This window comes from Balaenoptera physalus, assembly GCF_965194825.1.
Source record: "Balaenoptera physalus genome assembly, chromosome: 16".
Taxonomy (NCBI): domain Eukaryota; kingdom Metazoa; phylum Chordata; class Mammalia; order Artiodactyla; family Balaenopteridae; genus Balaenoptera; species Balaenoptera physalus.
The window spans coordinates 10,379,584-10,407,291 of record NC_138898.1 but is presented as its reverse complement, the minus strand read 5'-3'; the positions used below and the strand labels follow the sequence as shown (position 1 = coordinate 10,407,291).

Genomic DNA, 27,708 nt, shown 5'->3' with positions numbered 1-27,708 from the left:
TTGGTTTGATTGGGACTGGATGGGGTTAGTCACGGGCTGCTGCCGCCCAGGACAAAATAATCACCTCCTTAGTAGTGGCTCTGAACACAGTTTGGACCATGCATTTCAGGCCATCTCTTGAAGCAAAAAGGCCCACTGGCAAATCCAGGTGCCCGTGGCCCGAAGGCAGCTCCCTCATCACACTTGCCTGTCTCTACTACACACTGGCTGGTTCCAAACCCAAGAGCAGAGGATTGTCTGACCACTCCCTCAGGGCCTTAAAAAAAAAAAAAGCCTCTATCCTGACAGTGGCCGAATAATTAATGTTTTCAGCCTGGACCTCACCCCTGAACTTCAGACTTAGATATCAAACTACCAGCTGGGCATCTCAAATTTAACACGGTCAAAACCAATCTCCTGATCGTCACAATCATCGCCGCCCTGCCCCGCCCTCCACTCGTCCCATCATAGGAAACGCACACTCCCCTCTTCCGGTTGTTCAGGTCAATCTTGGTCACAGCCCACATCCCCTCCATATGCAAATGCTTCTGGATTTACCCTCAAAATAACATCCAGAAACAAACAGCCTCTATCAATCAATCACCTCACTGCACTGGAAAAAATAGTTCCAAGGTGCTAAAATGGCCAAGATGTTTGCACTTTATCCCTCTGTAAGCATTCAACTAGCACTTTTGGGGACCAGGTGCCATGTACGTGTCCAAGGTCACACCCTTGGAGCAGCACCTTTGAATCGAGGAGGAAGCCCAGGCACCAGGCTTTTAATAGTAGGGGCCGCTCCCCGGGAAGCCCACGCCTGCCCCCTTGTCAAGAGTTCAGAGAGTTTATAAAGCATCAGACTGATAGGTTTGTCTGCAGACTTTTGAGGTGCAGCTTCCTGTTTAGTCATGAAGCAGACGCTTTAATCGTCTATTATTTCCTGGTGGGAGGCAGGTACCAGGAGCCAGAGGAAGGGCCTGTTTTAAATTCAACTGAGACCTTTACCCCACCCCGAGCCGCCCCGCTCTGTAGGGGGCTGTTCACGTGCCTTATTTAATCCTCACAGTCATCTCTGGGGGTTGGGGCTATGATGCCCATTTCTCAGGTCAAGTCACTGAGGCAGAGAAGGATGGAGTGACCCTTCCAGGAACGGCCCCAGCTCAGTGGGTGCTAGTCCCAGGTCAGGGCTTCCACATGTGTAAGATCATCAAGCTGCCCTGGGGGCTGAGTTAAAATGCAGTTTTGCATCAGAAGGGCTCGACACAAAAGCACTCTGTCAATACACCCGTGTAAGTCTCACGACCTCTCTCTGAGCCTCAGTTTCCCCACAAAACGGGGATCAGAATACCTCCCTGGAGAGACTGCTGTGAGGATTGAAGGAGATGATGTAGCTGGCTTATTCATGGGCAGATGTTTACTAACTCTGCAATACAGACCCGTAGAGAAGACGGAAGAATGAGAGAGAAGATGTGGAAGGAGACAGACCAGTCCAATCCAATCCTCTTCCACTAACCAAGAATACAATGCTATTTATTTCCCTACATGTTTAAAGAAGTCTGTTCCATTGATCAGCTGTTAGTAACGTGAAGGTAGACATCGAGAGAGAAGGCAGCATCTCGAATTATGATGTTACCTAGGTGACACCTAGAAACCCGCCCAAAGACAGAGAGGCCTCTGGTCACAGAATCACTGCCCCATTGTTGTGGTCTTTTATGAGGCTACTGCTGAAGACCTATATAGTGATGGTACATTTTTACAATCCTCGCCATAAATCGGTGAATTGTCCTGCTAGTCTCATGGATTAGGTGATGGTTTAGGATATGGATTGGAAATGGTTCACTGATTAATCAACACGGATAATTAACACGAAAGTGCAAGGTGTCAACAGATAAAATACGAAAATACAGACTCAATCTGTCACCCTGACAAATTCTACAACTAGCTTCCACCCTCCTGAGAGCACAGGCACATCTCTCAGTGGGATGGCGTCAGAGGAGAAAACCTGTGTGCATCTGCATCATAGGGTTTAGACAGGTCTAAGGTACATTCAGTTTAATGGTTCTTTCATGAAAACACCGGGGTCCCTCCCAACCTGTGTAGAACGCGCTACCATCTTCTCCATCCTCCGCTTTTTCCATAATTACACGTCAACTTACAAGCTAGGGAGAAACAACTCAGACTTTCTCTAAGCTAAGCTGCCCTGCGAGGAAGGACTAGCCAACTGTATGAACTCAGACCCGAGTTGAGCTGAGCTCCTCTGCCCGGTCCTTTTCTCCAATTCAGCAGAATTTCTTCCGATTACATGCAGCTAAGAGGCACCTCTCCTATCAAGCAACCACACGGCTTCTAAGGTAGCAACCACAGGCAGGAAAGCATTCTAAACAAACCACGGCTTGCCTCCTGGTCCTCCTGAAGCTTCATCACGGCCTCGGCCACAAAGCAAGCACTGCAAAATGAGCTGCTGCCTTTCAAAAATAAAACAGAAGCAAAAAGAAAAGCACTTGTTTTACTACATCCAGTTGAGATTCGGGAAAGAAACAGCGATCCAAACCCACAGCTCAGCTCAGCCTGCAACCACAAATGAGATGATAAAATAAATACCTAATTGTTTGGGAAGCCATCTTTCTCTTTGGAGATTGGAGGAATTAACCAAACATTTCTGTTAAGACATTTGCGTTTCCTTAGCCTTGCGTATGCAGCAAAGAGAACTTAAGGCGGGTCAGACATGCCAGGTGGGTTAGGAGGGGGAAGCGCGGAGCAGGAAGAAACATCTCCATCCTGAGCTACTTTCCTCATGTCACAGAATCTCACAAAAGTTCCTCGAGGCCTTTGAGAAGAGGTCCAAAACCCCAGGCCTGCCTCACGCGAACTTTCCTTCGAAAACCAGCACAGCCCCTGCTACTTGAAACAGATTCGCTGGATATTGATTGAATCTTCTAGCCTAGTCTGCACCTCACCCTTCCATAAATTCACCTTCCAGATCATTCTATGTCCTCCCACGTGTCACGACCAGCTCACAGCACAGCACCACCACCCCCCTCCCCGCAATCAAGAAGGGTACCCGTACATACATCCACATGTTTCCAAAGCCCGACATAAGCCCACGTGCCGTAAGGAGGCAGCCCGACCCACTTCACGCTGCCATCAGTCTTAGACATTTTGTCCTGAAATTTTCCCCCAAAAGATTTCGACCACATCTGTCTCCCTCTCGAGTCCCTCAGCCCAGTCTGGTGTGAGAACTGACTGACCTGCAGACTGTCCCACGTGCACTCGGCAAGCCCTAACTACAGGACCCACCTGATAGCCCACCCACACCAGCCTGCAGAGGGAGACGGAGGACGACGGTGCAGGGCCAAGTGCCTGAGTGACAGCGAGATAAACCTGGGCTCCCCAGCCCACCCCTTCCAGGCCCAAGAAGTCACTATCTGCCTGGAAAGAAATTCCACCAGGTCCAAGCCGGGACCAGACCAGTCCTAAATTTCTCCAAGTGAGATTCACAGGCCCAGGCCTGGCACAGATGGCCAACTCAAAGGCTGCCTGGAGTGACCAGCAAGGACTATGTGTGTGTGACATTACACCAGGTGTCCCTAAGATACCTTAACTCTCCCAGGACATGCAGACAGAACCCTAACTCCTGACTCACCCAGCTCGATCAACCCTTCACCTGTACAGTCCTTGCTGTGGACTGAACTGTGTCCCCCAAATGGCCATGTTGAAGCCCTAACCCCCAGTGTGATGGTATTTAGAGGTGGGCCTTTGGGAGGTGATTTGGGTTAGATGAGACCATGAGGATGGGGCCCTCAGGATGGGATCAGTGCCCTGTAAGAAGAAAGACCAGAGAGCTTGTTTGCTCACTCACTAGGCCCAGCGAGAAGGCATGCAGGCTCACCAACACCCGATCGTACGGGCACCCTGATCTCAGACTTCTGGCTTCCAGAACTATGAGAGGATAACTTCTGCTGTTTAAGCCACCCGGTCAGTGGAATTCTGTTATGGCGGCCTGAGCGAAGACAGTCCTGTAACCACTGCTCTACCCAAGACCGTTCCTCTCTAATATCTCAAGGTGTGCTCACAGGGCGGGCATCTGCTGGCGAAGCAACCGAGGTTAAGTGATTTGCCCAAGGTCACACTCCGAGGCAGGGTTTGAACAAGGAGCAGGCGCTGCTGTGGCCCCAGTGTCCTCCACACCCCTAAACACACACACACCTTCATGCCATGTGGCTCTGTGCCGGCAAAGCCCCCTTCTCCCTACTGTGCATCCGAATCCCACTTCTCTGCCGCCATCCAGCCTCAACTGCTGCCCGGGATCCTCTGGCCAACAGCTCCTTCTCCCTTCCCTGCCCTCCACTGACCTCACAAATTCAGCCTTTCTGTGTCTGGTAAGGTGGTAAGTGTCTGAGGGTGGTGGCCACAGATGGCCCAGTGCAGGGGCTGAGCACAGCAGTGAGGGGCTCACACCAGGGCAGAGCCACAGGGAAACACACAGGTGGGAGCCAGACTGCTGGGGTCCAAGTCCAGCCTGCCATGCCCTGCCATGGATTTGAGGCAAGCCCTGACCCCCTCTGAACCTGCCCTGCAAAAAGTGGGCAATGACGGTTCTTAACAACTTTAGAGGGAATCAATGAGTAGACACATGACAGGTGCTGTAAACAGCATCCGACACGTTGTAAGTACCCCACATTCACTAATGGAATGTGAGTCAATCGTTTCACTTCTTGGGCCTCAGTTTCCTCATCTGTAAAATGGGAATAATAATGTGCATCCCAGAAAGACGTTGGACAATGCATACAGTTGGAACGATGCCAAGTTAACAAAAAAAAAAAAACCCCATGTTAGCAGCTGTTCCTATTAACATTGTTAGTACGTATTAGTCCACCTCACAGAGAACATTTGGTTAACACACTGAATTGACTGGTGACCAGGCCACCTTCTCTCACCAAAGCACTTTCACCTTGGAAGCTATTTCTGAATTTTCAGAGTGGGTGGGTCTGAGGTCAGCCCGGCTCCTAGAGGTGCATTTTTACATCCTGCCAAGGGGGGGCCCCCCTCCCAGGCCACCCCACATGGTGTGCTGGCTGCACTGGGCTAGTGACACACACAACAGCCTCTGAGTCACCAACGTTCTGCAAACCAGAGGCCTCCGGAAGCCAGCCCTGGCAGCAGGCCCGCACGGCCCCCAGCAGCCGACATCTTACCAGCAAGACCTTGGGGCTTACGAGAAAAATGCCGCACCTCGTCCCAAACTGTCCTCAGCTCTCAGGATGAGTAAACATGGCAGTTCTGAGGCTCCCGTTTCGAGTAAGAAGCCTAGGTGCTAACTGGGAGGAGGGCAGATGAGCTGCAGCCAAGAAGGTGCCAAGCCCTGAGGGGTGGGAGGGGGTCCCCTGCCCTGAGCCAGCCTCCAGGGAGACGCACTCATCCTGCTCTGGTCCAGCAACGTGAGGCAGGCCCCACCTCCCAGCACAGCTTCTTGGGGCCTTCGTGCCAGCATCCACCCCCAGGCCCACCCTCCACTCAAATCAGACTTCACAAGGCAGAACTCCAAATCCACGTGCAACACGACTCCATCAAGGCCGAGAGAGAGCGGTGCCTGAGCTGCTCCCCAGGCATTGACAGGGGAGCCTGGCCACTTGGAAAGGCCTTGAGGGGAGGGGGGGCAGGTGGCCACGTTCATCTCCACACTTTCTAAAGGACCACGTGTGCACGGGCCGATGAAGCAACGTCTAGTGGCACCTTCTATGAAGAACCACAGCTTTCACATATGTCATCTCATTTATGGCCACCGACAGTTCTGTGGGCACACACCAGTGTTCACAGAAGCCTAGCATTAGCTGGATCAGGGTGAACCCCGCCTTTCCCTTGCACATGGTTACCATGGTGATGGATCCTGGTTTTGGGGGGGACAGTTAGCACGGCTCAGGCTATAAGGACCCTGTATCTTGAAGCTCAAGACATGGAAACAGGGCTTCCCTGGTGGTGCAGTGGTTGAGAATCCACCTGCCAATGCAGGGGACACGGGTTCGAGCCCTGGTCTGGGAAGATCCCACATGCCACGGAGCAACTGGGCCCGTGAGCCACAACGACTGAGCCTGCGCGTCTGGAGCCTGTGCTCCGCAACAAGAGAGGCCGCGATAGTGAGAGGCCCGCGCACCGCGATGAAGAGTGGCCCCCGCTCGCCACAACTAGAGAAAGCCCTCGCACAGAAACGAAGACCCAACACAGCCAAAAATAAAAAAAAAAAAGACATGGAAACATCAACCCCTCATTGGGTTGTTATCACCCCATGAAGGCAGGGACCTCTTCTCTCCTTCACTGCCATGACCCCAGCACCCAGGACAGAGTCCAGTACATAGTAGGTACTCAGTTAATTTTCCTGGAGAGATGGTTGAATGAATGAATGAAACACAAACTCCAAATTGATTTGGATTTAACCAGAATTTGCCCAGTTGAGTCTGGTTTTTGACGGTCTCCAGGAACTGGTCTGAAACTCTAGTAGGAAGGTTGCTGGCCAGCTGTTCTATTAGTTGTAGATGAGACCTCCTGATACATGTAGTAGAATAATAATTACTATTATTTTATTAATTTATATGGCACTTTCTACAAAGCACTTCACATATATTTAATCCTCACAGTAATCCCACAGAGTAGGTATTAACTGTCCCCATTTTACAGAGGATGAAACTGAGGCACAGAGAGATTAAGGAACATACCCAGCTTATACAGCTACTAAGTCGCAGAGCCAGGATTCAAACCTACCCAGTCTGGCTCAAGCTATTGAAGACGGGAATTCTTTTGTAATTATCATCTGGCAGTCAGAATTTGCTTCTTTGAGTGCAACTCTGAACAAAGACTGGTCCTTGGGAGACCCCAACTATTATCAGGGTTACCCAGTAGAAGTCACCCATATAGTATTCAAGGAAAAATGGGGGCGAGCTAACATATATGTTTACTCTAGTTAATCTGGGGGATGAGATTTAAGAAGCAAAGAGTGACTTGGCCCCTTTGGGACCACGATGCCAAGTCCGGGGTACATATCTAAAAGGTGAGATGGTGCTAGATTTTCATAAGACTTAAAGTAGAGCCAAGGCCTGGGGTTCAGAGAGAGACGGCAGCTTCCCAGTTGTGACTGGAGCCATCCCAGCTTGCTTCTGTTGGCCGTATTCTCCTGCAGAAGAGGAAAGTTGAAGCTCACGCCTCACAAAACCACCAGCAAGCTGTGTTTCTAGATCTAAGGAAACCAAGCCTTCCCGTGGTGTCAATCTGATTCTGGCTTCGGGCTCTGATGGCATATAAGGCACCCTCTCTCCAAAGAAAGTATAACCATCTTAGCCTCCACAGTCAGGGGCCTATCTGATGGGGAAATCCAGGTTCTCCCAGAAGGTGACAGTGGTGAGTGGCTGCCTCTATCTGCAACTATCCGCAGCCGCACACCCGCTGGCTTCCTAGTCAGAATTGCATTTGGATGGACTTTCACCAGCCAGCACCAACCCACTGCTGGGACCCAGGGACCCCACTTGGCCTTGGGAAAGGCCATTCCTTTGAGATCAAAGAGGATGCATTTCTCTTCCTCACTCGCCTCTAGTAGCCCCAGCCTTCCTTCTACACTCTGAATGCGCCAAGTGTACTTCCACCCCAGGGCCTTTGCACTTGCTATCACCTCTACCAAGGGTGCTCTTTCCTTAGATATTTGCAAGGCTCTATCAGCAAGATCTCTGCTCAAATGTCACCTCCTCTGGCATGCTTCCCTTATGGAACAGCAGGCCCCCCATGCCACACACCACTCTCTATTCCCCTCCACCGTGCGTTACCTTCTTCCATAGCACTTATTCTAGCTGGTGTTATCGTGTATGTTCAGACTGTGAGCTCAAAGAGGGCAGGAACTTTGAGCCTTTGTGTTCCCTCCAGTGTCCCCAGTGTTGACCTCATCATGGCCAAATGTGGGGTTAACATCCGTCTCAGTAGAGCAGATTCCAAGAGAAATCATGCTTTGCTGTCATAAGGGAGAAGCCAGGGCTTCTGAGTTTTGGGTCATGCTGTCCCCTGCCTGGCTCCTTATCTGACTAGTGAAATCCTGGCTCCAAAGTTCCACAAGGCCCACACCACCCACAGAGCACCTAGCACCGAGGGTGGTACACAGCTGGCGTACTAAACCATGCTGCAAATGGGCTCAAGACAAGACTGTGGCATCTGGAACCCTCAACCTTTGTTTTCCACTCAGTCCAACTTCAAGGAGGAGAAACTGTTTCTCCATTTGTGAACATCTCTATCCTGAGCCCATTTCATACGCCAACTGGGATGTGGCTAGAAATTGCCCATGAAAAGACCTTAGCAGGAGGCAGGTTTTAAGAGTAGCATATCCTCAGGAAACTGGAGACACTTAGAGATGGGTGGGTCAGCCTTTCCAACTATAGCCCTCTGTCATCTCAACCCTGAGGACGCGTCCACTGAGGCCACTGAGCTTCGAGGGGGGCGGTGGGTTTAGGGACCACCGTGATGAGCTTGTGAGACGCAGCCCAGCCCATGCGGCGGGGCTGGTGGCCAGAATGACAGCAAGCCCCTGTGAGAAGTGGCTCTAGCTTTACTTCTGTTATAAAAGATGACCTTGAGCAGGTTTTAGAAGGACCCCACAAACACTCAATACTGTACAATGTCCATTTTCCCCCATTTGAGCAAAGGATTCAACGATCTAAAGTTGACAGAAAGATTCAATGCCATGCTGTGGAGCCTGACAGGCTGACTCTTTTTGCAGAAAAGCAAAAAGACACTTCTGGGGAACAACGAGCTGGGGACTAAAGCCACCAGCCGTCCAGAATATCTACAAAGCGGCTGTAATGAAGAACTGGGGACAAACTCTCCTACGGAACAAAGCCGAGAGAGCACGAAGGGGCCTGCACGTACATGGAAACGATATTTACAACATGGATGGATTACAGGCCCGTGGGGAAAGGACGGACTTCTCAATAGATGGTCTGGGGCCACAACTTATCCACACAGAAAACGATGAAATTAGAAATTTACTTCATACTGGACACGAAAGTCAAATCCAGGTGGATTACAAACTTAAGTGTGAAAGATAAAACTGTAACATGTTGGGAAGATGAAACAGGAGAGGCTCTCTTTATGACATAGGGGTAGAAAGGGATTTCCTAAACCAGTGCTTCAGAGAAGCATCCGAATCACTGGAGGGCTCGTAAAAGCTCAGGTTGCTGGGCCCAACCCTAGCGTTTCTGATTCAGCAGATCTGGGGTGGGGGGGGGGGCCTGAGAATCTGCATTTCTAACAAGCTTCCACGTGACACGGATGTGGCCAGTCCAATGACACATTTTCGGTAGCACCGTCCCAAATGACACTCAAAAAGCTCAAACCTTTCCAAAAATAAATTTAACGACATTAAAAGTTTCTATTCATTGAAAGATACCACCTCACCCACAGGAGTTTTGCAAACACTTTAGCAATCTTACAGTATCAAACGTTGGGAGGATGTAGAGCCATGTACTTACTTCTGTGTTGCTGATGGGAGTATAAACTGGTACAACCGCTTTGGAAGACAATTTGGTATTGTCTACTGATGTGGCAGATGTGTACGCCCAGTGACCAAGCAATTCTACTTGTAAGTACAACCCAACAGAAACGCCTCTGTGTGCAGAGAAAGAACATTCTGGAAAGCACTGTTTGTACCAGCATAGGGAAAAAAACCTGGAAATGACCAAATGTCCACCATCAGCAGAAAGGATAAATGAGCTCTACAATGGACTATTACACGGCAGAGAAAAGGAAAGAATTACAGCTACAAAAATGACAACCTAAGAATGCCAAGAACGTAATGTTGAAGGAAGAGGCAAGTTGCAGAAAACTACTTACAGAATGACTGCATTTATGTAAAGTTCACAAGCATGGAAAACTCAGTGTGTTGTTTAGAGAATCAAACAAGTGGTAAAACTATTTTTTTAAAAAAAGGAGAGTGACAAACACAAAATTGAGGATAGCAATTCGTCTAAGGTGGGAGGGAAGAAAATAGACTCAAAATTCCGTGCTCAGTCCAGGCGTGGAACATCACGGCTGTGAACACTGCAGAACAGAGACAGACCCCAGACACCTCTGATGGAGGAACACACCACGTGTGAGGGAGCCTCACCCAAAACATCAAACTCAATCTGATCCAGCCACCCATCTCACTACTGATTTACGGGAAATGCGGAGGACAAAGCGACGACCTCGGGGCTGCAATCAGCAAAACCCAGCCTACATGCAAACCACCTGGCTTCTTCAATGCAAAGATGGCAAAGGGGAAAAAGATAAAGGGGGCCTGCACAGATGAAAGAAACGGAAAATACATTTCAAACAACCACACTGTGTGGGCCTGCCTTGGATCCAGAGTCAAGATGAACTGTGGGAAAAAAAATTAGGCCATTTATGAGGCAGCTGAAAATTTGAGCATTGAGTTTGATATTAAAGAATTATTTTAACACACTACTATATATAAAGTAGATAAACAATAAGGATTTACTGTATAGCACAGGGACCTATATTATTCACTATCTTGCAATAACCTATAATGGAAAAGAATCTAAAAAAGGAATATATATATATCTGTGTGTGTATATATATATATATATATATATATATATATATACACACATACACACATATATATGTGTAATTAAATCACTTTGTCATATACCTGAAACTAATACAACATTGTAAATGAACTGTACTTTAATTTTTAAAAATTAGCCCCCAAAAAAGAATTAGTTTCACTGTGAGAATGAAAATCAGAGAAAAATTTTTAACGAGTGCTCTTGTAGAGAAACATAACTGAAAGATTTGCAAATGAAAAATGTTTTTAGAAGGCAGAAGAGTGCAAAGGTAATGGTTATATTCTTTTTCTTTAAACTCGGGGTAGGTACATGGTATTTGTATTGTTATTTTTTTTTTATATCTTATGTATATTTAATGAAAGTCATTTGGCAGTTAAAGAAAGGAGGGAAGGAAAGAAGAAAGGGAGAGAGGAGGAGGGAGGGAGGGAGGGAGAGAGGAGGGCAGGAGGCGGGACAGAGAAGGAAGGAACTGGGGAGGGGGGAGGGAGGGAGGGAGAAGGAAGGAAGGAAGGAGGTGGGGAAGGAAATGGAGGGAAGGCAGACAAACCGAGACAGACGACCTTGTGCCTACAACACAAGAACTAGGCTGGGGAACGACAGCAGCGTGCCCCGTGGGGACTGGGGGAGGGGGCCTTCTGGCATACTTGGGGCAGGAGAAGGTCACCTCCTCTGAGAGACCCTGTCCAAGGTCTCCTTTCACAGCACCTGTTTCTCTCCTTCATAGCATGTCTCACCATCTGAAATACATTTCTCTGTTGTATTTATTATCCTTCTTCCCCATGAGACTGTAAGAGCCACAGGGCAGGGACCGCCCCTCATTCACCCAGCACCTGTCAATTGACCTGGCTGGCCTCAGGTGTCAAGAAATCGTGCTGCGTGGGGACTGACCACACAGTTGAATGGAATCCACAAGATGGTCTGTCTTGGTATTGATGGTAGGGGAGAAGGAAATTTGGATAATTCCTATAGCACAAATCGGAAAGAAACGGTTTGATTCATTCAGGAAAAAAAAAGAAAGAAATCATGCGGGAGGCTGGCACGTTCTGAGCACTTGCTCTGTGCCAGGTTCTGGTCTAAGAAATCTACATGCATTAACCATTCAGTGTTCACAAGGCCCCCTGAGTAGGTGGTATTATTATTATCCCCATTTTGCAGTCCAGTAAACCAAGACTCAGAGAGCTGAAGGGACTTGCTCAGAGTGACACAGCCAGCAGGTGGCCGAGCCAGGATTTAAATGCAGGCGGGATTCCAGGGTGCAAACTCGAAACCCCTCTACCCTGCCTTCCTGCCTCGCCAAGAAACGTTGGTTTAATGGTAAAGACAGAAGCTTTTTGTTCAGACCTAAAATGATCAGAGTTAACCGTTGAAGTCCAAGGAGGACCTGATGGAGCCAACTTATTTCTTCTGCTGCCCATTCTAGCTCTTGGGCTGTTCCTTTGCATGCCTGATTTTGGGCACGTGTGCGCAAACACACACACACACACACACACACACACAGTACATGTGGCCATATTACAAACCACAGTGCGTGTTAGCAAATCAATGCCCTTTGACTTGTTCTCTGCCTGGCACATAGTAGGTAGGTACTCAGCAAAAGTGTGGAGTAGAACTGACTAAATTGCAAGACTTTGGGTCAGGATGCCAAACCTTCCAACACAGAAACTAGAGGTGGCAACCTCTGCGTGAAAACATCCCAGCCCATTTCTCCCTGAGACCCATCAGCATGAATGAGCCCCCGTGGGAATTGGAGGCACCCACAGGAGGGGGCCCTAACCTTATCAGTCACTCCTATTTCAGCAGGAATTACCTTCAATGAATTGCTTTCCTTCCTGCCGGCCCCCAACACCAGCCCCACAGAGGGAACCCCCGAAAGCCTAGCAGCTCCCTCAGGACCGCAGTTGCCCCAGGGCTCTGATCTCGGGTCTGAATTTAGGAAACTCTTTCCAGGGTGATCCTGGCCACAGTCAGGTGGCAAGAGCCCACGGCAGGGTCCCCACGACCTGCGCTCTGACATCAAACAGCTGCGGGACTGGGGTGGGAGAGGCTCCCGTGACCAGAGAGATGGGCCACTGCGAATGGGGCCAAAGACCTTCCCCAGAAACTTCCCCTTCATCAGAAGAGACAGGAAGCCAGCCTGTGGGGAGCAGGTACCCTCTTCTCTGAAAGGGGCCGGGGGTGAGCGGGAGCAGGGAATTTCTGGGCTGAGGCATGAATTTCTCAGAAGCCTGGCAGCCTGGAAAACACAGGGCTGGTTTCTGTTTTCGGCCCCCAGAAACGCCTGGAACCACAGCGGGAGGGAGGCCCCATTGGCCGGGAGAGCCCTGACCAGGCCTGGGATGCAAACACTGTGTTTACAGAGGGAAGCCCCGGGCCAGCTCAGATGCCCACTCCCGGGCGTCCCCGGCCGCCAGCTGGGCCCACGGGGACGCACCTTCGGGAGGAGCAGGGGCTGGAAGGCGGCAGCCGGAATCGGGGCGTGAGAGCCAGCTGGGCTGCCTCTTGGCGCGAAAAGGGGGAGCGAGCTCGCGGGTCTCCCTGCAAAAGAAGCGCTTCTGAGTCCAAAGGCAGCCCAGGCCAAGCACAACAGGATACCAAGGGGAATGGGAGGAGGGCAGATCGAAGCTGCACCGACCCAGCTGAGAGCAGCTGCCCTGCTCTCCAGGCAGCCCGGGGTTGCACAATCGTTTCCATGGCACTTCGTTTTGCTGTCACAACAACCCCAGGATGGCCCGGGACTGGGCAGGGCTGCTGGCTGGAAGCAAGAAATGGATTTTCTAGTGGGCCCAGCAGCCAGCACATTTTTGAAGGCCTGCCCCGGCCTGGTCTTCGGACTCTGCCTCTGGGACTCAAGTCCACGGGGCAGTCTGAGGCCAGGAGAGCGTGGCGTCGAGGGGCAGACCAGGGGCCCGCGGGAGCCTTCCCGCGCTGTTCCCTGTGCCTCCCTGGCTGCCACCCCACAGAGAACCAGCGGGACATTCGAGGGCCCCAGCACTGTTACTTTTGAAAACTCCAGGCTGGCCCTATGATGCCAAGCGAGTAAAATGCCCCCACTGCTCACAATAAATACAATTTAAATATTGCTGCAAAGGTTGAAGGTGACTGGCTGACATCTTATGTTTACAGGCAGTTCACTGAACATTTGTCACTTCAATTCTGTGCTTCTCTTTTCGGATGGAGTTTATTCCTCCACTCCAACCCCCTAAGTCTCTCAAACTTTTCTTCAGGCCTTTTGAAAAGCTCACAGCCCTTGGTTCCAAAGCTGTCGTGAGGCCTGATTCTAGGACCAGGACACAGGTCGTCTCCCCAGGTTTTATATGCTGTCACACCTTGCCAGCAGCTGCTCCAGGGTGTTTTTGTATTTGTACTCCTGAACTCCCAAAGAAATGCATGGCATCTTTCCTCCCCAAAAACCTAGATAAGGAACATCTACATACTTACTCACTGGCTGTGTGACCTTGGGCCAGTTACTTAACCTCTCTGGACTAGGTTCCTCATTTATAAAATGGGAATAATTATAGTCCTTGCCTCATGGGGCTGTTGTGAAGATTAAATATGTTAATATAATGATGTCTTAGAAGAGTGCCTGGTATGCAATAAATGACATCAAAGTATTAGCTGCTATTATTATTAAAAAGAAGTATTACTGTTGTGGTTTTATGATGAATAGTTTTCAATCATTTAAAACCCAGGCAGTGAGCTTCCCTGGTGGCGCAGTGGTTAAGAATCCGCCTGCCAATGCAGGGGACACGGGTTCGAGCCCTGGTCCGGGAAGATCCCACATGCCACGGAGCAACTAAGCCCGTGCGCCACAACTACTGAGCCTGCGCTCTAGAGCCCACGAGCCACAACTACTGAGCCCACATGCCTAGAACCCGTGCTCCGCAACAAGAGAAGGCACTGCAATGAGAAGCCTGCGCAGCGCAACGACGAGTAGCAACGAAGACCCAACGCAGCCAAAAATAATAAATAAAATAAATTTAAAAAACAAAAAAACAAACAAACAAAAAACCCAGGCAGTATATGATCTCCATTTCATTCTGGGATATTCATGCAGTTCCACAAATATATGGTGAGCATCTTATGTGCAGGGAGCTGGGCTAGATTGCACAAAGGCGACATTAGAAAATGTTATTAAGGGCTTACTATGTGCAAAGTCAGCCCAGGGGCAGCCGGGGTACAGACAAGTCAGAGACATCAGTCCTTACCACCCGGAGACTTGGACTTGAGGTGGGGGGTGGGGAATACACAAAAGCACCTGAAAGGAACATGGAATAAACAGCAACTGCAAGGGACCAGGTGTGGCTCCAGTACTCAGAGGAAGAGAAAAACCCTACGGCTGCAGGGAGAAGAGAGCTTGTCAGAGCCTCCAAACGCTGGTCAGATTTCAGAAGGCACCAGAGGGAGGGGTGGGACATTCCAGGCGGAGGTTACGGAGTGGGCGCAGGTCCAGAGGCAAGAAAATCTCAGCGCAGCTGCGTGTCCTCCACTCAAAGCCCAGAGGGGTGCACAAGGACGATTACGCATCCAAATGGTGGGAGACGAGCCCCTAACCGGAACTAAAAGCTTCCTATTTCTAAATCCCCATTTTTTTATATTAGCTTCTAGGGTCATTGCTAGGACCTGAAATGTATCCCTTCCTTTAATCTTTTTTTTCCTCTTAGTTTTTTTTAAAGTAAATACATGCATATGGCAAAGGCGAAAAGAATCCCAAAGCATAAACATACAAACAGGAAAAGGTCCCGCGCTTCTGCTGCTATCCCCAGCTGCTCAGTACCCCCTTGTGTGGCTGACTCTTATTAATAGATACTCAGGTTGCTTCCGGCCGTCTGCTGGTACGAACAAGACTACAGTCGACCTCCCGCGCCCCACACACAGCAGGGTGTCCGGAGGGCCCGGGCCAGTGTCCCTGACGAGGCTCACTGTGGGGCCTGAGCAGATGGCCTCGACCCGGAAGTGGTGAGAAGATATTAAAGAAGGGTTGGCACGTCCCAAATGCAGAGACTAAGACATTTCCACCACCCTGGACAGAGGAAGATGATGAAGCTGACAGTTACACTAGGGAGCGCCTGCCATGTGACTGACCCTGCTACACGCACTTTCATATATCACTTCATTTAAACCTGAAGCACTGCTATTAGCCCCATTTTACAGATGGGGAAACTGAGGTCACAGACATTAAGTCACTCGCCTAAGGCCACACCCCAAATTCCTCAGGACAGGTAGGGGAGGGGAGATAGGAACAGAGGAGGGTCGGGTATGAGAGCACTTTAGCACCGGCTGAGTCGGGCATTCCTGCAGGGTGTCCGTGCAGTGGTGTCCAGGAAGAAGTCAGATCAGCGGGTATGGAGGGAAAGCAATTTTCTGGCGTCTCATCAGATGCACGGAGTGAAAGGCCCAAGATAAATGCTCCATTCTGTTTATGAATTGAATCTAGATCATTCTCTCACACACATGCCTCCAACAGCTCATTCCCTGGGCCTCAAGCTCTGTGACCCGAGACAAATCACTGCCTTACTCCTCAGCCTGGTCTCACAGCCTTGATTCGGAGATGATAATTAGTCTCTGCCTTCCAAAGGTGCTCATTAAGGGGGAGGGATTATTGTTATGATTATTTCCTGTACTTGCCAGCCTGGCCAACACCCCCCCCCAAACGGCAACCTTCCACCTGCCAGCAGCTTCCCTTCCCTCCAGGAATCAAATCCAAACCTCTCGCCGTGGCCTCTGAGGCCCTCCGTGGTCTGGCCTGCCCTCAAAATCTCATCTCCTGGGCATGAATCTCAACGACCCCAGACCTCTTTCTGTCCTCCACACAAACCAGCACTTAGACACGCTGTTCCCTTTGCCTGGGATTCCCTTTCCCCACCTCCTCCTTCAGGTCTCAGCTCAAGGCCGCCTCCTCTAAGAGGCTGGCCCTGACGGCGGGGTCAGAAGTTATGCCCTCCCCTACCTTCACCTGTTCGTTTTAATCAGAGCACTGAACCCCATCTGAAATTCGCATTACTCATTGACTGACATCTCCCCTAGAGACTTGGTCAGATGAGGCGAGGGCCTCCGTCCATTGCACTCACTGCTGTGTCCCAGCCCCTGGCACAAAGCCCAGAAGACAGTAGGTACCCAGTGAATATCCATTCAAAGAAGGAATGAATGAATGGGCACCAGTAGATTAAAGGCAAACCAAGAAAGCAAATGCCCCAACGAGATGCCTCCTGGCAGTTTCCTGAGGCAGCGGCCTGCCAACCCCACGCCAAAAGAGGCCCTCCCCAGTATCTGTGGGGCACATGACAATCTACAAATTGCTTTTCACACATGCCTCGCCCAAGGCCACAAGCAAGGAAGCGAAGTAGGGCTCCAAGTCAAGCTTCCTTTGATAACAGCTACTCATCAACATCTTCTGACCCTGAAGCCACTGTCCCAGGCGCTCAGCAGGGAATACACTGAACACAGCAAGAAAGAAGTTCCTAGTGGCTTCTCACACCCAGAGAGAGCCAAGAATTCTCCAGTCTATGAAACCGGCCTTTATAGTCAACACTCAACATTATATAGCTGTTGTTTCCATTAGAATCAGGCACTAAACCTTTCCGACTGGTGGTTAACTGGTGGCAATTCTGCCTCCCATGGGGAGAATCAGCAATAACTGGACATGTAAGGGCTCTTCCCTCTTCTGTTTTAGACTTTCTTCATAGACTGTAACCACATCCACAGATTCAACCAACCGTGGACTGAAATGTTTGGAACAAAATTTCCAGACAGTTCCAAAAGCTCGGCAACTGTTTACATAGCATTTACCTTGTATCAGGTATTACAATTAATCTGGAGATCATTTAAAGTATACAAGAGGATACATGTAGGTTATATGCAAACACTACACAATTTTATATAAGAGACTTGAGCACCCATGGATTTTGGTATCTGCAGGGGATCCTGGGACTAATTCCCTGTAAATGCAGAGAGACAAGTACATATTTATTTAGCTGTTTGTTTGGTTCCCTAACTAGGAGGTAAGCTTCATGAAAGCAGGGACCTGTTTAATGCATTTCTGTGTCCCCAGGACCTAAAATTGCACTTGGCACATAGGAAGCATTCAATAAATATTTGTGGAATAGATGAAGAAACTCCTAAGAATATTAAACAATACAAAATATCCAACCTCCTTTTGGAGATATTTTCCCATTATGATCGTGCTTCTTGTGCAGAGACCCAGAACCCATTCGTACTGTCTTCCATAGTTAATAGACTTTAGCTCTGCACATGGTTGGGTAAATATAAAAACTACATTTCCCAGCCTCCCTTGCAGCTCACTGTGGTCACATGACAAAGTTCTGGCCAATGAGGTATCAGATGCAGGGATATATGAGATTTCCAGGTTATACCCTTAAAGAGAAGGGGCATGCCTTTCTTCCTCTTTTCCTCCACCCTCTCCTGCATCCAGGAGCCATTTGGACAGTGCAGATGAGGGTACCACCCTAAGAATGGCAGGGTGATAAGACAGAAAGAGCCTAGTCCTGGCACCACGGGACCAGTACACCAGCCCTGGACTGCTTATGCCTGTGCTGTTACATGAGAAATAAATCATCTATCTTGTTTAAGCTGCTGTTACTTTGGGTGCCCTCTACATCCTCATCAATACATAACTTTCCCCTGCCCTGCAAACTCTATTCTTAAACCACGGTTAAAGACTCGTCAATGCTGCGAGGGATATCTGAGCCAGATGGCACTCAAGAGCTATTTTATGATTTCCCCTTCACACATGTAAGGAACACAACCCTTAGTCTACGTATAGGGTTCTTTCCTTCCTGATGTCTCAAAATATCTGAGCATATTGCTAAGCCAGGTGAAAAAAGGAGAGAAAGTCATATTATTTAGATCCATCAAATGACAAAGACAAAAGGAACAAGCAAAAGAGCCCATTAAAATCTTAAAACATCAGTTATGCTTAAATCTATGAGTTCATAACGGTACCAAAAAAAAACCTCCTTAATTGATCACCACTGGACGATGTTAATGAACCAACCCATTATTTTAAAAACTGGTAAATAAAGGGAAAGAATCAAGCATTCATCTTGCTTTTCCTATATGAATCCTACCATTGTTGATGAAGGAAAGTTTCTCTTTATAGAAGTTTTCCAGCTAACAGAAGAGGAAGGGAAGACAGAATTAGAACAGAATATCACCATTTTGCAATCAATGCACCACTGAATTAATGGAGTTTCGGCACTGACCATCAGTAGCTGGTAACATCACCAAGAAGGGGACAGCCTGACGGCACGTGCTTCCTGACAGAAAGATGCGCCCACCTATGAAGCAGTCTTGCCCAAAACAATTAAACCTGAATCCATGAAACCACTAGAATTGACTGCCAATTTACAGGAAATACGGAGGACAGAGGAACATGCTAAAGCTCAACATGGGGACATAATTGGTAAAAACCAGACTGTGAGAAATTTTATAGGACGAACAATCTGGTTTTTTCAACAAATAAATTGCAAAATAATAATAATGATAAAACCAAAAAAGGGTTCTATTATTTAATCCAGAGGGGAAACCCCTGGATGACAACAGTCTTAGACCCCAAGGCATCCACGTGCAGTGTGTGGGCCTGGTCTGAATCCTGATTCAAACTATAAAATAATAAAAACAAAACAAAGAAGGAGGAAACCTTTATGTTATGTGTGAGAAGACTGGAAGTTTAAACACCAGATATTTCATGATTTTAAGGAATTTTCATTAAGTTTCATGTGTGTTATGAGTATTTTCAGAAAACTTTTCTTTTAGAGATACATACTGAATATTTACACAATAAATGATATGGTTTTGGTATCTAGGATTTTTGATGTGTAGGATTTGCTTCAAACTATTATTGTGAAATAGAGACGGCAGAAGACAGAGGTGTAGAAGAAACCCGACTGGCCATGAGTTGACCACAGCTGGAGCCGAGCGGTGGGTAAGTGGGTACACTGTGCTACTCTATATTTATATATATTTACAGCATTTCATCCAAAAAGGTGTTTTTAAATCTTACCCCCGGCCACAAGGAGGGAGAGGGAAGAAAGAGGGAGCTGACACCTCCAGAGTGCCCACTGTGCGCCAGGTGCTGCGTTAGGTGGCCACAGACGTAAGTGGCACTTCCAGAAGAGTGCTAACAAATGCAAATGCCGAACGGGTCTGGATGGAAACCTTGGCTGAGTGAGGTCGGCCAAGTATGAGAGGAACAACAGTACCAGCGTGCTGGTAAATAACAATGGACACTCCATCCATCTTCAGGAGACAGAGGGGGAGGGCGGCACCATGGACAAGTACACGCTCTGTCTGAATAAAGGAGGTGGTCTCTACTCAGGACCAGCCTTGACTTTGACTCCAGGTAGCCGCCGTGCAGAACATGGGGCCCAGGGTGGCCAGATGCTTGGATTTTCCAAGGAAAGCCGGAAATCTGTATTTTTATGTGTAATCTCCTGGTTTTTAAACGTTGGCATCTAATCCAAATATTTTTTAAAATACTGTGTGGGCCAAACAAAATATCTGCAGGCTCAATGTAGCCCATGGAACACTAGTTGGCCGCCCCCATGCCAAGTCCTGAAGCAGACCACAACTCAATCCATCTGTAAGAAGTGGAAAGGGTGCATTCATCAATTTTGGGTCAATTCTTTTTTAGGCTTCCAATAAAGCTGAGAATTCAAAAGACAGCATCGACTTCCAGAAATCTATAAGAACCGGCTGCGGAACATTTCAAAGGCGTTCCCCACGTCGTCGGCTTATGCAACAGAACAGCACCCTGTCCAGAGTTTTGGAAACTAACAACCAGGGAGTGGCCTTTCAACTTTCCCGGGATGGTGGAACTAACAGGCTTCAGCTGAAACCCATTTGTTGGTTTGCAGAACGCCTGGGACTTAAGTCCAAACCGCTTGCAGCAGACAAGCCCGCCACAAAATCGAGTGGGGATACTCGGCTCTCATTGTAAAACGACCACGGCGCACTCTGCTTCACTTGCCTGGCCGGAGATCTGATTTCATGGCAGTTGAAAGGAATGAGGCCAATGTCATCCTGACACCTGAAAGTGGCAGGATTGGTTGCTGAGGACCTGAACAGACTCTCTCTTCAAATTCGACCCTCGGTGTACCTTTGACTTCGCCTAGAGAGAGACTGTGGACATTGTAGATGGGCAAAACAGGCCCCAGTCCTGCCTTGAGAGTCACAGTCTCAGCTAGCCAGATCCCAGGGTCAATAACAAATTAAAGAGGTGTCAGGAATGCAGTGGAGAAGGGCCAGAGAAATGGTTTCATCATTTCCCAAGAACAAAGCCCTTCTCGGATGAAAAGTAAAAGAAAATGGTGCTAAAATAAAGTTGAATAGGTCCAGGGCAAAAAAAGAATCCAGAACTATACTCGGGGGCAACAGAAGACAAAATGCACCCAAATCTCAACTCTACAGAGGGGAATAAAACTAGGGCTATTTCATTAAAGTTTTTTTTTTTTTTTTCAGGAAAATAAACTTTACTATTTATCTGAAATGGGTTTATTGATGGAGGAGAAGGTAGGGAGTACAGGAAGAAATTCAGTATTAAAAGAAGATTTGATTAACTGCCCCCCCCCATCTAATTCATAGCCTCAAATAAGTAAATTGCTTTTCAAGTTCTAACTTCTCTAGAGAGAAACAAATTACAGCTCGAGCTGATATTGGGGAGTTATGCATTTTTTAATACACACATTCTGGATTATGTTAGGTGATGGCCTGGGACGAGTGAAGGCCCATCACAAGTACAGTCCTGCACGGAATGGCGTTCACAATAATCACCCAGTTGCTGCATCATCCTGAAACAAGCCATGTTTCCAGCATGTCCGGCACATCCACTAAGCGGGGAAGTAAGTCCCAGCACTTCTGCAGGCTGTGCTAATAAGAATGAAAGTCTAGAAGGGCCTTGGAAAAAAAGGATGCTGACCTCCCCATACATCTTAACTGATCACCTTATTCCTTCCCCAGGATATTTACTTGTTTCCCCCAGACAATAACCTCATTTTGGAAGTGGAAAATAAACACAGTCCAAACAACTCCGAATCCTTAAAAGTTGGGGTTTGGTGGCTGACTCTGGGGCCGTCGGATGATACCAAATAATGTCTCCTTGGTCCTCTTTCTTGGGTCCTGGCTGCTCTTTGTGGGTCAGAGGTTACTCTGGAATACGGGCTGAGTGGACAGCAAGTCTGAGAACGGACTATCTTGTGGTTTGGTAGCTTCTGACCTCGAAATGCAAGAACACATTCCTTTGAAAACAGCTGCTTTGCAGAATTTCACAAAGATGGCTGAGCATTTCTGGGTCTGGAGGCAGCTGGAAGGTGGTTCCTTATATTTACATAAGCCAGCAACATAAAGTACACATGATTTGGGATGAAAGGACAGCTAAGTGTCACAGCTAGAAATCTGAGGTTCTTAGAAGGTGGGGAAACATCAAGAGGGGCAAAATAAAGATGCCCCTGGAACAGACACCTACATGAGGTTTATTCTCCTGGGAGAGGGATGCAGACCTTCTACTGGCTCAGTGAAGTGATCTTCAGTCAGGAGCTCCTGCAAATTTTGTGGGCTTGTCTCTAGGCAAGCAGTTTTCTGGACTTTGGCATTTTCCAGTGAGACTCTAAATATACTTTGCTGAATTAACAAGAAGTAGCCCAGCAGGGTAATAAGGACAAGAGCGAAGAGTCAGCCTCAGGGCTCTTCTCCAAAGCCCAGCTCTGCCCCTACTACCTGCCGACTGTCTTAGTCTAGTTAGGAGGCTATAACAAAAAAGCCACTTGATGGCTTATAAACAACAAACATTTGTTTCTCACAGTTTCAGAGGCTGAGAAGTCCAAGATTAAAATGCCGGCAGATATGGCCCGCTTCTTCATTGATGGCTGCTTTCTCAGCATAACCTCACATGGTGGAAGGGAACTAGGGAGCTTAGTGGGGTCTCTCTTATAAGGGCACTAATCCCATTCAGGGGGCTCCATCCTCAGGACCTAAGCATCTCCCAAAGGCCCCACTTCCTAATACCATCACATTGGGGGATAGGCTTCAACATACAAGCTGTGGGAGACACAAACATTCAGACTATAGCAATGGCCCAGAATTGATGATGATGATGATGATATTGGTGGTAGTGGTGGTGGCAGAAAAGTATATGAACAACTACTGGAGCACCCACCATGCACACCGGGTACTGGGCAAAGTGCTTTCCTTACAAAGGATGCTCCCATTTCCATGCATGCAATAACCCTCAGAACTGGGGGCCATTATCATAAGTGGCTTACCTGAGGTCACAAAAGAGTGAAGTGGTGAGGCCAGACTGAAAGCCAGGCAGGATAACTCCAGAAACTCTGCACCCAGCAGGCCCTGAATCGAGGCTGGACCCTTGGACCAGACATCCCATTCCAGAGAACGGTCCCCTGACATACCCCGCCCATTCACTGAGTGACAGATATGTATAAGTGCTGCTTGTGGTGGCCAGAGATACCCAATTCCCCATCCACAGGGGACCTGTGTGTATATTTTACTACCTCTTGTAGAATAAAAGGGGAAAATAAGAAGATATGTTTGCATGTGCTCACGATTACATACAGAAACTCTAACATGCATTCCCAATGGGGATGATACCACCCCAAAGGGGTGAAAGTTGGTTCTATTACAATGGTTTGTGGCCCTGCGAAGGGCCCCGGTACCTAAACAGGTATATAGTGCATCTATGGGATTGACAGTTCATGGGGGTGGCGATGAGGAAAAAATTATCTAAAAAGGAGCCTGAGTAGAAAGGGTGGCAATAGTGATCAAAAGGCTAAGAAATAACTACTCTAGAAGGCTCGAGAAAACTAGTATCAGGGAGCAGAGCAAAAATGGGAGTAAGACTTTGCTGGATATCTTTTTATATTGTTTTGTTTTTTCAAGCATGTGAACATAGTGCCTCTATAAAACACAGATATTTTTACGTGATCTTTAAAAAGAATGCTGACCAAAGCCCTCAACAGAAGCCTGGACTCTCTTGGTGCCCACTAAAGGCGGCCGTGTGAATTAAACTTGGCATTGGTGGTTTCCGGCAGTTTCTGGTGCCCCGCACAGCCCTACACTACAACACCTGAATCAGGCTCTCCACGGTGCTGTAAGCCAGGCAACCATTCTGCTTGGTTCTCATCAGAATAGAGAATCCCTGCATGTCACCCTCCATCAGCACCACTGCCGCCAGGGGGGCTTCCAGAAGCCGAGCCCTCCTGGGCCAATACGGCGGCCAGGCACATGGCCGTTGTCAGCAGCAGCCGGGCTGTCCGTGGGCTTTGCACGCCTCTCCAAACAGGAGCTGCTTTGTCACAGGCTTTGCCGGAGGCATGGACCGGCCCCAGTTAAAGATCCCTGACCTGCTGAACAAAGCCACGCCAGTCACAGATGGCTCTTCCGCCCTCGATCCCTTTCCCACTTCCTGCACATTGGAGGGTGCGTCCCTCTGTCCATTCTTCCCTGGCCTGTTCTCACACTCTGGCACATCCAGCCTCTGGGTAAAGAGCTTTTGAAAAGGACACCCTGGGACCCTCTGCCAATGGCCCAACTAGCAAAACTTGGGCCTGCGGTTGGGCCCTGCTATGCTCCACCGAGGATGCATAGCAGGGGACATGCTAACTGGACTTCCCAGCTGCCCCTGGGCCCAGGGCATCGTCCCCCTGTGCAGGTAAATGTCTCGAGGTCCCTGAAAGAAGCTTGGGAAGGAAACCTTGAGCCAGTGCCCTGGGGGCTTTGTCCCCTACTTTGGCCCACATGGAAGAGACAGGGCATACGGGCAAGTGGTCCTCATCGCCAAAGACCAGAATAGCCAATTTTCTATTCTCCTATGCAGATAATATTGTAAAAAATATGAACCATGTCCTACAAGAAGTCAATTAAATTCACAAGGAAAAATAGCAGCTAACGTTTATCGGGGAGTCCTTTGGACCAAGCCCTGTTCTAAAAGTATGATGCGCATTAACTCAATACAGTCTCACCACAGCCTCATGAGGGAAGAGCTGGGATTATGTCCATTCTGTGGATGGGGAAACCGAGGCACAGCAAGGCTAGTCACTTGCCCAAGGTCACAGGTAAGTACGAACGCTGATATTCAAAGCTCCATTCAACATGTCTTACGGAGACATGGCAAGTAAGTCCTGAGAACTGGGAACAAGGCAAGGGGAAGATTCAAACTAGACCCAACCGAGGAAGGAGAATGCCTGCGGGCAGGCCACTACCTTGCACACGTTTTACGCGGCGGGGCGGCACCTTTGGCTCCACCGCCTGGCAGCCCCAGGAAACCACCTCCACGGAGAAATGCACAAGGTGTGGCCAGCTCCTCCCGGTGCACCCGAGTGGCTTCCAAGGGTCAAGGGAAAGCTCTTGGCGGCCGCCTAACCTCCATGGGCGAGTTTGGGGTTCATTCCAACCTGCCGTGTTCCCTCCCGGGGCGGAAGAGAGCACACAGTAGGGAATTGAAATTGGGCCATGTCTGGGCCCCGAGGTGAACAGCACGTGTACCCTCCACTTCTCTGTGGCCTGAAAGGCAGCCTCTGTGAGCCACAGATCAGTGCGTTCTCTGGGGCTTTTCCCTACCTTTTTTCCACGTGGAGTATTCTCATCTAACAAAAAAGGTCAAAGTATTCAAGTGGCCAAAATAAAGGCAAGGCTGGAAAAGGCACCACAAGAAACTTCAAGGGAAGCAAGGTTATTACAATCATCACCATTACTATTAATGGAGCGAATATTAATCGTTGAACGTCTTTTAGGAGCCTTATTTCCAAGTGCAGATCTTAATGCATGCTTGGCAGTTTGAGTATCTGAACAGGAGGTGTAGTTTTCATGGGTAAGAAAGCAGAGGCCCAGAGAGTTTAAGTAACTGGTCCAAGCAGGGGTCAGAGCAGCTGACACCCAAACAGCTCGCAGCCCCCTGGGTCTGCAGCCTGGAACCCCCATAACTAGGCACCTTCATTAGAACTGAGGGCAGGTCCCAAGGTGAGACGATACAAAGTGAACTAAACTTAAAACCGCTTTGTACAACCCCCTGCACTGCTGTGGGTGTATAAACTGGTACAACCACTTTGGAAAACCATCTGGTAAGGGTTTTAAGGGTTTTAAACTCCTGACCTTCTGTGTGGGCAGCAAAAGAAGAGTTCAAGAGTGTTCACGGAAGGCTTCTTCATAAAATTGGCAACAACCCCCATGTCTATCAACAGGAACATGGACACAGAGATTGTAGAATGTTTCCCCAGTGGAATAATCCATGACAACAAAATGAACGAACCTCAACTACAGCCAACAATATTGCCGGATCTCACAGGCTAGTGGTTGACAGAAGGAAGCCAGACACAAAAGGGCACAGCTGTGTGAATTCTGCTTCTACACGAAGGCAAACTGAACCTCTGGGGTTAGAAAGCAGGATATTGGCCACCTTTGTGGAGAAGGCAGAAGATTACACGTCGGGGTGCTCCTGGGGCGCTAACGAGATTCCATGTCATGCATGGTCCGGGTGGTCCACCTGGCGAAATGCAGAATACACTATTGATTTCTGAGTGTGCCTATATTTCAATATTTAAATATATAGAAATATTCAGATTTATTCAGTGTATTTCAATAAATGATTTTCAAGTATGAAGAATAGGAAAGCAGATTGAAAAACAAACTGGTTTGTGCTCTTCCTACATGTATAAACACACACACACACACACACACACACACACACACACACACACACACACCCGGCTGCCATCCTTACGAGCCACTGGCAGAGGCTCTGGCCAATCACTGAGACCTCATCCTTCTCCCTAAGACATTTCCAGAAAGGGATGGAGGCTCTCCTTTGAGTCCCAGGCCTCACCCCTGTCCCTGGGTGTGCTTGTCCGTGGCTGAGTCTCGAGGCTGCCGGCGTCGGCTCACTACCCCAGAGCCCACGGTGAGATGGCCTGATGACCTGAGAACCCCCAGCTCTTCCGAGAACGTGTCACCTGAGGCAGCCGGCAGGAGTGCCCTCCGAGTCCCAGCTCCCCAATGCCTCTCTGGCCTGCCTGCCCCCCACTCCGCCCCATCCCGGCACAGCACAAACACTCCCTACCTGCTCCAAGCACGCGCCCTGGGCGGTAGAAGGTGGAGCCGCCCTTTAGTTCTAGGCAGGGGAGGGGATCAGAATTCCTTGTGAACTCATCACATTTTGGCTCTTCCAGTTAGGTTTCCAATAACCGCACTAGTGGACGGAGGCACAAGGCAACCTTTTAAAATGTGCCTCCCCTGCCCCGCCCCCAACATTCCCGCTGCGGGATTCACAGTCTAGTATCTGGGTGTGTCTAAAGCCAAGTAAACCCTTTGTTTTCCACCTCTGCCTCCCTACTGTCCATTTTCCAAATGCAGCCAGTGATCTCTTCAGAAGGTAAATCGAATCGCGCTGCCCCGCTGCCAGACACCCACCGACACTAGCCCAGCCTCCGACCTCACAGCCTCTGCCACATGCCGCTCCCCCAAACACCCTTCCCACCGATCTTCCCCGAAGCCTAGCTCCCTCAGAGCCTCGCTGTGGCCTCGCTGTGCACTCGGTCTCAGGGAGCTAACACCACCTCCACCCAGCGACACTCTGGCTCCTGACCTTGTGTGCTTTCCTCGTGGCTTTTTATCACCATCTGAAATAAGCTGGTTTATTACCTTACAGGCTAACGTCTGCCTCATTTACCCAAAAAAACACCCCACGAGAGCAAGGACTTTTGACTCGCTCACCAGCGCACCCCTTAGTCCCAGAAGGATGCCTGGCCCAGAAAAGGCAACCAGTTGATGCCTCTGGGTGAGAGGGAGGGAGGCTGGTGAAGGAGGGATGGAGAGGAGGGCTCCCAGTTCACAGGGTCGGGCTACTGCTAGGAGCCGAGGCTATTCGCCAGGTACGACCTGGGGCTTTAGAACAAGAAACTGGTTACAGAGGAGACAAGGGGACAGAGAAAAAAACAGTGAGTGTGTGTGTGCAAAGCATGCATTTCGGAAGAGTGCCGCCTGAGTTGGGGCGGGCAGAGGAACACGAGGAGAGGAGTGAGGGTATATTTTGCCCTGAAATATCACTTATTTTGTTAGCTCAAAAAGAGACTTTTGGAAAACGTCTCAAGTCTTTGGAGTGGAGAAAGCAGAA

At 48.9% G+C, this 27,708-nt stretch overlaps 1 protein-coding gene and 1 long non-coding RNA gene across 6 annotated transcripts in view; one reads left to right on the top strand and one right to left on the bottom strand.

Annotated features, from left to right (window-relative positions):
• Positions 1-6,212, top strand: part of LOC309644581 — an 88,630-nt gene extending 82,418 nt beyond the window's left edge. The window contains exon 8 of the long non-coding RNA XR_014254508.1: positions 3,839-6,212. This is a non-coding gene — a long non-coding RNA (uncharacterized lncRNA). The remainder of the gene's footprint in view (positions 1-3,838) is intronic.
• NFATC2 (nuclear factor of activated T cells 2) overlaps positions 1-27,708 on the bottom strand; it is a 158,357-nt gene that overhangs the window by 13,117 nt on the left and 117,532 nt on the right. The window lies entirely within an intron of this gene.